The sequence below is a fragment of the Dioscorea cayenensis genome, unplaced genomic scaffold (assembly GCF_009730915.1).
Source record: "Dioscorea cayenensis subsp. rotundata cultivar TDr96_F1 unplaced genomic scaffold, TDr96_F1_v2_PseudoChromosome.rev07_lg8_w22 25.fasta BLBR01000899.1, whole genome shotgun sequence".
In the NCBI taxonomy this organism is placed as follows: domain Eukaryota; kingdom Viridiplantae; phylum Streptophyta; class Magnoliopsida; order Dioscoreales; family Dioscoreaceae; genus Dioscorea; species Dioscorea cayenensis.
The window spans coordinates 27,354-34,296 of record NW_024087290.1 but is presented as its reverse complement, the minus strand read 5'-3'; the positions used below and the strand labels follow the sequence as shown (position 1 = coordinate 34,296).

Below are 6,943 nucleotides of genomic sequence, written 5' to 3'. Positions count from 1 at the left end.
GGAAGTTACGGTATTGTTGATAATATATATAGATAAAAATTTAATTATATTAGTTATTTACATGAACCAAAAAGATTTTGTTGTTTTCGTTTCTACTTGTTCGAGTCTACTTGGTTTCTTTCTAGATAAATTTGTGGTTTATTTATTTTATTAAAATATAATATACAGAAGAACATTGAGGAGGACCTCTTTTTAGCAAGCCATGGTGAGACTAGGCAAGGTGCACATGAGGAAATTGTGTACTCAAAAGCTCAGCATGAACATTTATCACATTGTTTGAATTTTACAAACATAACGTGCACAACACAAAACTCTACTAATTGCTAATGCTTGACCTGACCAAAGCAAACTATATGACCGCATGCATTAAAACACAATAGGAAACATCCATTATAAACCCACTCTTTCCATCCTTAAATTTCAGGACATAGAACGTATATTGTATAGTGACAAGCTGCAAAAGGAAACTCTCTAGTTCCCACATCAATGGATACTTCAAAAATCAATCACTCACCCCCATCTAACTGCAGCCATCTTCCGATGAGCTTCAGTTGCATCATCAAATCCGACGATATCTTGAGAAAGCATCTCGAAAGATGATTATGGCATCCCTGTCTGCAATTTTCGGCGTACCGGGTATCTCGATGAGTTAGCAAACCAGAAGCCTTTTGTTCCACAAATGCACGCTCTCGGTCCGTATCATCATTGGCAAACAGAACTCTATGAGATGGACGGTACAAGCTCTCTGCTGCCAACGTGCTCGAAACCATCTCGATGGCCAAAAATTTCAAAGAGCTTTGTTGAGCACTCTTTATCAAAGTTGAACATGTTATTCATTTTGCACATTATCATAGGTTTGTGTTTTGTTTTTGATCTTAAAAAGCTTAAGCTAATAGAATGAGAGATCAAGACTTATATATTTATATTAAATAGGTATCTTGATTCCAATGGCGAAACACTAGCATGGATGATGATGATGTTACGCATCATTTCTGCTTTAATTCCTTCAAATCTATGCCCCGGAAGAAAGTAAAGTTCTCCACATGGTGCCATCGAGAATGCTGCATTTGGTTGATAATGCAGGGAGGAAATCAACTCACAATGTGATACTAAGAACATAATGATGTTAGAGAATCCAAGTGCCTCTATTCTTATTAAGAGTGTTGTTGGAGATTCAATGTTCATCAATTCAAGAAGCAGATGGCATGCTTACTTGATGTTGAATGGCTTCATGAGAGCACTTTGTCCATTCAAGATGGGGCAAAACTTTCCATGCATTGATATCACTCAACATGCCCACTTGTTAGAGCTTCTGTACTCTATTCTTGTTCTCGAAACCCTCAAGAACAAGCTTGTGAAGTCATCTATATCCATGAAGATCCAACAAATGGCGGAGGATCATTCCAAGAAACTGCTAATGATGGTTCTAGTAATATCAAACAATTCTTCCTCTCAGGGTTGGAAGGCGGCTTCTGGCCTAAATGGATCGATTATACAATATATGAAGCAAATTTTTATCATCAAAAGCCAATAAAACTTTTTGGTGAAACTGCCTTGGAAGGTAATCACCAGTCTTCGGTGTTCTCTGTCCTTAAAAAACCAGTTGAATACCTTTTCTTCTCAGGAACAAGTGCAAATTCAAAGACCGAAAAGTCACGTTCGAATTCGAGCATCAACAGCAACCATTGATAGAAGAGATCATGATTCCATCAGTGAGGGAACTTGTCAATGCCGGCATTAGCTTTTCTGCAACAAAGGCGATGGATGATGATTCAGTCGATATGAGAGACAGTCACCTTATACCTTCCTACTGTTAAATTGGACAGCAACACTGAAGTTGTACTAAGGAACTTGGTTGCCCTATGAAACATCAATAGCATCAGGACCTTTAGTTTTTACTCGATACACCGAGTTAATGAATGGAATTATCGATACTGATGAGGATGTAAAGCTTCTAAGAGAACAAGGGATTATCTTGAACAAAATGAAGAGCGATGGTGAGGTTTGCTAAGCTCGTGGAATTCAATGAGTAGTTCAGTTAGGCTTACAAGAGGTGCCATTTCGATAAGGTGATAGAAGATGTGAACAAGTATTATAACGGTAGATGGAGAGTAAAGACTATAAAGTTCATGAAGAATTATGTGTTTGGTTCATGGCAGTTCCTCACATTTTTAGCAGCTATTCTGTTGCTTTTGCTGACCAGTTTGCAAGCATTTTGTTCAGTTTATAGTTGTGCTCGCTGGATCAATGCAACAATCATTGGGCAATAATTATAGATTAATTAAGGTTTGGGAATATTGTTTTGGGTTTAATTGGTGTTGCCTTGGATTCGTCTGGTTTGTTTGACTTGTTTGATTTGTTTTATTTTACTTGTGAATTACTTCTTGTTGTGATGGAATGAAGAAAATGATGGCAAAGAAATCAGAAAATACAAGAAGAACTCATAGATTTCATGAAGAAGATGAAAAATAGTTATAGATCTAAGAACCAGAGATACAGAACAAGCATAGTACCAGAGATAGCTTTCTCCTTTCATCTAGTCACTTCACCATACTTTCTTTTACAAATATATTAATTTAAAGACTTAGTGATATAGAACAAAAGATGACTTGACTAAACACCTTTGACTAACCGGACTAACATAACAACCCTTGATGTGCCTCGAACTTGTTGATTTGGGGCTTAAGTTGGATGACTCGTTTTGCATTTTCAACCCTATACTATTTTATATGGGTTGATTTGTCATTTTACTTATTTGTGAACCTATTGGCCAATTTTGGAATAACTTAGGGGGTTATATGAAACTTTTCCTTGTTTTTCCCCCTTTGTATGTGTGTATTGCTCGTCATTGAAAATTAAGAGGGATTTCTTGCTGCTCCGTGGATGTAGGCTTGATTGAAAGCCGAACCACGTTAAATTCCTGTGTTCTTGTGCATTTTCATTTTTTTTTTTTGCATATTTCTATTTGTTTTTCCACAACAGAACTTACGCATACATGCAGATGATCAAATCCTAACCCTTTAAATTTCAAACACTGTTCCCTCCACAACTTCAATTGTAACTACCATGAAGCTCTGTAAATCTTCAGCTGAACTCTGCATCAATGTCTTGATCTTTAGTGGCTTCATCCTTTTCAATCACCCCATCGATTCCTCCTCCTCTTGATTGACAGAGCGCGCATTCCCAATTTGTCTCTCGAGTCTACAAAAATTTCTTTCGAGTCTAAGCATTTTGTAAATATGTCTCCGCTAGCTGTATCTTACGTAGCTGTAATAAGACAATTTTGACTGCATTTTTCGAGCAACTAGTTCTCGAAGAAGTGGAATTTTATATCGATATGCTTTTGTTCTCCGTGAAGCACGGGATTTTTAGCAATTGCCATGCGAGGATTCTGCTGTCACCAAATTGTAACGAGGTTCATTGAGATTCACCTGACATTCAGATAAAATTCTCTTCAACCATAGCTTTGACAACGAGGTTGCACGTAAGGCCACATATTACGCCTTCGAGTTGATGACAATCGTAACCGTGTCTTGCTTTTTAGAAATCCATGAAACTAATCCCGGATCAATTGTGAATGCAGCTCAGATGGTGCTTTTTCTGTCAACTAAACTTCCACCCAAATCACTGTCTGAGTAGCTAATCAGTTGACAATTGCCTTTTCTCTTATAGTGGATTCCATAATCACGTGGAACACCTAAGTATTTGAGTATTTTGTTTGCAGCTCCAAATTGATGTAGGATTGATGGCATGAATCACGGATAAAAGATTGACGCGAGAAGGCAATGTCTCTGGTCCGGATTGAGTGAACATAAATAAGTTTGCCAATTAACTTTCCTGTGAAGTGAAGTGGCATCTCGCAGGGCTACACTTCATCAAAACAAACTCAATTTCTAGAGCTTGAACCCAGGAGGTACATAGTGGGCTTACAATTATGAACATGTTAAAGCTTTTCAACAAACTCCCTCCCACGTACTACAGCGATATATGAATTCTGCAGACATCTTGTTTAATCTCGAGCCGTAAGAAAGAGGGCATTTAAGCCTAGATCACTCATCTCAAAGTGATTCAGATATCTTCTCTGAATCTTGTCATCATTTCAAGAGGAGCGGGCAAATAAATTATATCAACATAACATAAAACCAAGACCGTAGCTTTGCATCATTGTCTCCAATCTTTTATTATACTTATAAAGTGTGTCAGGTCATGCTTCTCTTAAATCCTTACGTTGACATGCAGAGCAAGAATCAAGTTTTCCATACCTGCAAGCTCTTTGGGGAGCTTGTTTTAAGCCATGTAGAGCTTTTATGTAGCTTGTGGCCAACCATCTGCTTCCCTTTCCTTGAATTTCAAACCCTTGGGTTTGTTCTACATAAATTTCAACTAGCGATCTCCCATTTAAGAATGCAGATTTAATATCCAATTGATAAATTGGCTAAATGAGTCGCTAAAGAAGCAATGGGCCCGATGAGATTCCACCTTACATGTGTGTAAATATTCTTCATAGTCCACACTGCATTTTGATTGTGGAAGCCTTGTCACTAATTTGGCTTTATACTTACTAATTTCACCATTAGATTTAGTCTCTTGGTAATCCACTTCAATTCAATTGTCTTCTTTTCCGGTGGTATTGAAATTAATTCCTGTGTTTTATTTCTTTTCTCACCGCGCATAAATCAGTTTCCATGGCTTTTCTCCAGCATCAATGTAATTTTTGCCTGCTTTCTTCAAATGTTGTTGGACTTGCTTACAACCAATGCAAATGAGCAATGTTCATAGATTTCCCTCAATGTACCGACTCTTGTCGGTGGTGTTTTCACTTTGATTGTCATTCAAAGTATTCTGAATTTCTGTATTTCTAACATCTGCAGAAACTGTCACTCTTTCAGCATCACTGATTTTTGTGTCACTTGTTGTATTGTCAACTCGGCCGTTAATAATTCCCGCATTGCTCTGCATGTCCTCCCTGCACTATCAACTATAATTGGAATGTTTGATGGAGTAACCGTCATGTTTGAGCTATCTGCTTTTCCATTCCTGTTTTTGTTCATCAACACATTGTCCCCACGATGTCAATTTTACCAAAGGAGAGGGTCACAATCAAGCAGCTTTAGATTTAGTAGAATACCAACAAAATGCATTTTTGAGCTCTCATTGTCAAGTTTCTCAGAAGTTTTAAAGTGTTGGAATTCTCTTTTTGTATAAGCAATGCACCCAAATATTTTCAAATGTGACACATTAGGCTCAGGTCCAAACCAAGCTCATAAGGAGTTTTGTTCATTAACGCTTTTGTTGGAGACACAACTTGCTAGATGTAGACACCTCAGTAGCTGGCGTGGCCTCAAATTTCTAATTTAACAGGGTAAGAACTGCTATTTAACATGCTTCGGTCCTTTCTACCACAATGTTCTATTTTTCCTCCTCCTCAGGAACACCATGAGGGGAAGAGTGCAGGTGAATCCATGCTTTGATACCATTATTTTCACAAAACATTTTGTGAATTGATTGGACATATATTCACCTCTCTATCTCGTTCTTAATGTTTTTAATTTTGATTAGATTGCCTCTCACAAGGGCCAAGAATTTTGGAAGCAAAGAAAAACACTTCAAACTTATTTTTACGAAGTAAACCCAACTCATTCTACGAAATCATCAATAAATAAGCAGTGGAAATACCTGATCCTCCAAGTGAATCCACTTGCGATAGGTCCATGCAAACATCAGAGTGCACCGCCTGCACTTTCTCTTTGGTTGTCCATGATCTTCCAGCAGCAATAAATGGCGGTTCCGATGACTTTCCATATATGCGCAGATTTTCACACGCTTATTAAACCTGCTCCTCATTATTGGACACCAATCCACCATTTTCTTCTAATGCAGCACTTGAAGACCTTTGATTATTGAGATGCCTATATCTATCATGCCATAGTAATGAATTTTTCGTGATATAACATACATTTCACTGTTGCTCACATTGAGAGAATTCAACAGTATACGACATGTTGTTCTTGTTTTGGTTCACAAACTACGGCTTGATCACCGCACTTTCTATCACCATAAATCTTACACTTTCCATGTTTGAATATCAATCGATATCCATTCCCAACCACTCGCCCCACTAATCGAGTAAATTGGTGAGCTAGGATTGGTTCTCAACAAATTGAACATTGTGAATCAATTTTGTTTTTCCATTTTCATCATCACACCGACGTAACCTTTTCCTCGCAACCTCGCATCTCCTTATTATCCCCAAGCTCGACTACATGCATCTCGAGTTTCATCCAACTTACAAAATAATTCCCTTCTTCCGCATCATATGACTTGAACACCTTAGTCAAGTAGCCAAACCGAAAGGTTCCGTGTTCCAAATTCAGTGTGTACCATGAACAAATTTTCAGCTTCTCCACTTGCATTTTTATCATCATTAGAACTTGACCCTTCATTTATACTTATGTCTTTATACCAGCAATTGGACTGTATGTGTCCAAATTTCTTGCTGCAAAGTGATAACGATTGAACATTTCTAGATTGCCTCTGTAGATCTGAAAACCTATGTGCCTTCCTTGATCTACATAATCAAGTGGCTCATTTCTCCACTAGTAGTATCCGCAACATATCTACCTCCGCCTATTGTAACTTCTTCCTCTTTCCCTCTAAAGAAGCTCTCGCCTCCCACGACTTGGATACCAATTTATATCATTAGATGACTCTCCTTTAATGACAAGAGCTTTTTCTTCTGAATTTGCTGCAAACATCTTCTCATCAGGTACATCATCTTGCCTCAAAGAAGAGATTCATGAGCTTTAAGAGATCCCGCATACCTCATCCATAGTAATGCTTGTGAGATCCTTTGCTCCCTCCAATTCTGTCTGTAACAACAAGGGTAAACTTTTGGTCCCTAGACTTCTAAGGACCTTCCCAACAGCCAAAGATTTTGGTAACT

The 6,943-nt window shown here is 37.9% G+C and overlaps 1 pseudogene; it reads left to right on the top strand.

Moving 5' to 3' along the window:
- Positions 1–585: 585 nt before the first annotated feature.
- Positions 586–2,270, top strand: LOC120255228 (annotated as a pseudogene).
- The last annotated feature ends 4,673 nt before the right edge of the window (positions 2,271–6,943 follow it).